General features: G+C 50.0%; 1 long non-coding RNA gene across 1 annotated transcript in view; it reads left to right on the plus strand.

Moving 5' to 3' along the window:
* Window positions 1-2,339: 2,339 nt before the first annotated feature.
* LOC106633617 overlaps window positions 2,340-4,496 on the plus strand; it is a 10,068-nt gene continuing 7,911 nt past the window's right edge. Inside the window, exon 1 of the long non-coding RNA XR_001336968.2 lies at window positions 2,340-2,520. This is a non-coding gene — a long non-coding RNA (uncharacterized LOC106633617). The remainder of the gene's footprint in view (window positions 2,521-4,496) is intronic.

Raw genomic sequence — 4,496 nt, forward strand, 5'->3', positions numbered from 1 at the left:
TCCTCAGGTTTATGGTGTTTGTGTGACCTGTGCAAAGGGTTACAGTTACACTGCCTCTTTTTTGCAGTAAAATAGACTTAAAATCTATTCCTTGATTTGTGATCATATTCTGTGCATTGTTTCGTGTAATGGTAAACTTAACCCAACCTTAACCGTCTGGTCTTCTTGTGTTTGCTGGTAAACATCGGCAAACCATAACGTAAGCTTAACGTGAAGCCTTGTGGAATTTGTAGGAGAAACAAAGAGGCCATGGAGCGTGGCATCTGCTGCCAGGTGAACGACAGTCGGTGCTGATAGAAAGAGCGAGAGCGAGGGCCGAAGTGGAACGGGTTAAAGCGTGCTGAGAGCAGAGGAGAGGGCGAGGTGGCCTGGGGGGGAGGAGAAGAGGAAGAGCAGAGAAACAGAAAAGCAGACGTGGAGGAGGAGGTGAGGAATTGATGAAGCAGAAAGCTGGGTTATTCCTGCTGTGAACCTATGTGTCTTTGCTCGGTGTGTGTGTGTGTGTGTGTGTGTGTGTGTGTGTGTGTGTGTGTGTGTGTGTGAGTATAAATGGCAGGCTTTGGCAGTAAATGAAACTGTTTATCAGATCAATATGGCCATCATCTCCCAGATGACTGTGGCCTCTGCTGAAGAGCAATCATAAATCACAACCAAATATGGAGGACAGCGATCTATACCTACTGAGTTTGTCGCTGCGTGCGAGTCTGTGTGCACGCGTGTGCACAAGGATGGACGCGGCTCTTTGTTTTTGTCTGTGGTAACTCGTCGGTGACAGTGTTAGTGCGTCCCGTGTGAAACAGTCGTCTTCTTTCTCTCGATGCTCTGGTTGAAGCAGAGATCTGAGATGAAGCAGTCACAAAATGGAGACAGGAGAAACACAGACCACACCTTATGTTATGAGCAAAAGGGAACAAACACGCAAACACACACATCGTGCGACACATCCTTCTCCATAGGGTTAACAGCAGTGCTCTTGCTCTGTCTGATGGCCCCCAGTGCTCTCACTCTGAATAATGTAGCCTCCCGATATCAGTGACAAGAGTCTCGAAACCAAAATAGCATCTTGAGCTCCGATAAATATAGAAGGTAATTAAATCGGCAGCAGGAGAAAGAGGCAGAGAAAAGCCAGGGAAAAAGGAAAGGTCTGCTTTATGTGCGAGGGTAAAACTCCCCTCTGCAGGGGATCGCGAGGATCGATTGAACGCCAGCAAAACGCCATTCGTTGTGTGGCCTCATTTTCCTCAAACTCGCTCTGTCGATTTTGTCATTTTCGGGGTAGATTTGCGTGCACGCACACACACGAGATATGGCGGTTGGACTGCGTGTGTTTCAGGGCCTTCAGAGCGCAGTGAGTCAGCACTATTTCAGCGGTTAGTTCTCATGAGACTCGGCTGTATGTGAGCGCCGGCTGCCATCTGCCTCTTGCCACTCTCTCGCCCTTTTTACTGCCTCTACCTGCCCCCCTCCCCCCTGCAAAAATCAGATGTTTGCACTTCATATGAATATGAATCTGGGGATTGATCCTGCGTGTGGCAGAGGAGTGGGGGGGTGAAAGGTTACCGGGGAGGTTTTGGATGTGCTTGTCAGAGCAGCCTGGCCCCCATCTTGACATGATCTCCCTCTGGGAAAGTGTGTGTGTGTACACGCGTCCACTCAGTGACATGTTGTGACAGAAACTGACTGACAAGCTCTTTGCAGCTCAACACCAACCACTGCAGAGAGACTAATGATGACATCTCTCAGGCCGTACACACTGCTTTCTTTTTCTCCCCCTCCATCTCTCACACACACACACACACACACTGAAACACTCACACTCACGATGTCTTCCTATCCCTCACTCTCTTTGTCTTGTGTCTCTCTCCCTCGACTACCTCTTCCTCTATCACACGCCCACACAGACAATGGCATCCTGTATATTGTCTCCCTGACGCAAAGGCGCAAACACTCGCACACACACATTCGAATCAACACACACACACACACTTAAATTCATGCCCACAGTCATACTAGTCTGCATGACAAGTATTTCTCAAATGCACATCTTCTTTTCTCTTGCATTGTCTGTCTCTCTCTCACATGCACACTCTCTCTTTTTCTCTTTCTCACACACACACAGACACACACACAAACGATGCACTACTCTCTCTGTCTTGGAATTTTACATTTTGATGAAGGAGGAAGCACGTCGTCCAATCAGAGCGGGGAGAGACCATCTCGGAGCAGACAGCAGGGAGGTTTGGAGGCAGTCGGCCGGGCCCTCCCTGTCAGCTCTGGCCCCTTACGTCCCCTTGGCTCGGTGCGGCTGGTGGTACGATCCACCAGTGGCTCGATAAGAACCCCCTCCTCTCTGTCTCCCCCTCTTCTGTCAGTGCTAGGGTGTAGCTGCTGATCCCATGGTACAGCAGCGAGAGAGAGAGAGAGTGAAAGGGAGGAGGAGGAGGGACATCAGGTGTCACAGATCTGCAACCCCAGTTGAAGCTGCATTACCACGACAACCAACTCCGGGGGTGCCTCCAGGTGAGTCTGAGGACACACACACACTTTGATACACATGCTGTACACATGAAGTGACTGCACATGCAGGAATGTGTTGAATTGGCAGAGTTACATGCACAGGTGTTCAGCTGCTGATGTGCTCTGGCATGTGTCACTTTTTGGGATGCTGTTAACACAATAGTGGAGCTGAGTGGAGTGTGTGGATTTGTGTGTGTTTGTAGCCATGCCAGAATGTACAGTATATGCGTATATGTGTGTGTGTGCGTACGTACGCCATCCCTCCCTGTGGTGGTGGGAGACAAAGGGTCCCCTCTGTCTGGCGCTGTAGCACCACTGCTCACACCTCCGCCAATGGGTGGGAAAGTTCTCCCTGTCAGCAATCATATGTGATCAGAAAAAGCCCCAAAAAAAAAGAAGTCAAATAGGATGCCCACCACCACCACCTCCCACCCCATCCTCGTCGAACACTCCTGACTCACGGTGATAGGAGGACACGGTCACAGCAGATGATCAGCCGGTCGGTGGGGGTGGGGGTGCGCTCTGAGGACACGGAGGCTGAGAGGAAGGGGGAGGGAGGGTGGTTGGCGGTCATGACACTACTGTAATGTGTAATAGACGTACAGAACGGGGTTAAAATCTGTGTGTCCGGGCTGGGGCAGTGGGTTATCAGCCGTTCACATGACTACATGCATGCATGTGACAGAGTTCGAGCAGGCAGGGAAAAAAATAGAACAGAGAGAGAGATGAGGAACATAAATGTGCCAATCCGTTACTGACCGATGATCCCAGACAAAGGGGCGTTGGATCATATGTGCAGTCTCGTGTCGTGGGTGGATGTGTGGGTGGGGGTGATGGGGGTTGGGTCCGTACATTGAATGGTATACGCTCCATAAACGCCTGCAAACTGTAACGCGTGAGCGCCACGTATGAGTATGGTGTTGTTCGTCTCCCGAAGATCACACGTGTGAGTTGCATTGCGCCGCTGTGCGCGTGGTCCTCTCTGACACCCTCGTTCAACCCGTCCCATTTGACAGCCGGTCGTCATCCCACCCTAACCCTCCGCCGTCTTGCAGCAGCAGCGGCACCAGCAGCAGAGCCTCCCTCTAACAAGGCTGTGAACTGGTTCAACCCCGTCCATATGACACTAAATTATCAATCCTCTCTTTGTGTCAGCTACTGTAATAGATGTTCTCATATCCTTAGGTGGCCTTTGTTAAATTCTGCCCATGTGACTGCAGATCTTTGTGGAGGGAGTGCAGTCTGGGGAAGTTTATAGTCCTCTTGATTAGCATTTTATGGGCTTTTATTTTAAAAAAAGGGGGGGGATGCTGTATCAGACAGTTGGACGCTTGAATTAATGAAGGTTTTTGCATTCAGAAGGACCCGTTTACTTTGGACAAAAATATCTCTTACGTAAGAAGAGACTATTCCATCTTTTTCCCACATCAGGTTTGTGGTGGTTCGCGCAGTGTGGGTGAGACAAGAAAGTTAAGGGTCTACGAGGGTGGAAGAACCGGGCTCAGACCCGTGACACACAAGTGCACGGGACCCATATTCTGAACACAAGGAACGATGCATCGAAGTTAAACAGATGGGGGTTTATTAATTGCATGACAGGCGTGGGCTGTCACTCAGTGCTATTCTATACATCGTAAGATCTGAGTCATCCATATCCTCCCCAAAAAATGAAGCTTTCCGTGTCCAAACTGCACAGTCTGCGAGGGAAAATGGTGGTGACAAGAACGAGCTGTACGTTTCTCTTTCAGTGTCCTTTTCTTCTCTCTCCCTCCTTTCAATTTATTCCATTTCTCACTCTTCCATTTCCTCTTTTCTCCGAGCTCATATGCACACACTCATTCCCCCTCCTCCTCCTCCTCATCCTCCATATGTGAGCACTGACAAGCTGTAGGGCGTGCCCCCTCTCCCCACACACACACACACACACACACACACACACACACACACACACACACACACACACACACACACACACACAC

This window comes from Haplochromis burtoni, unplaced genomic scaffold, assembly GCF_018398535.1.
Source record: "Haplochromis burtoni strain Fernald_Lab_line unplaced genomic scaffold, NCSU_Asbu1 Contig_297, whole genome shotgun sequence".
Taxonomy (NCBI): Eukaryota; Metazoa; Chordata; class Actinopteri; order Cichliformes; family Cichlidae; genus Haplochromis; species Haplochromis burtoni.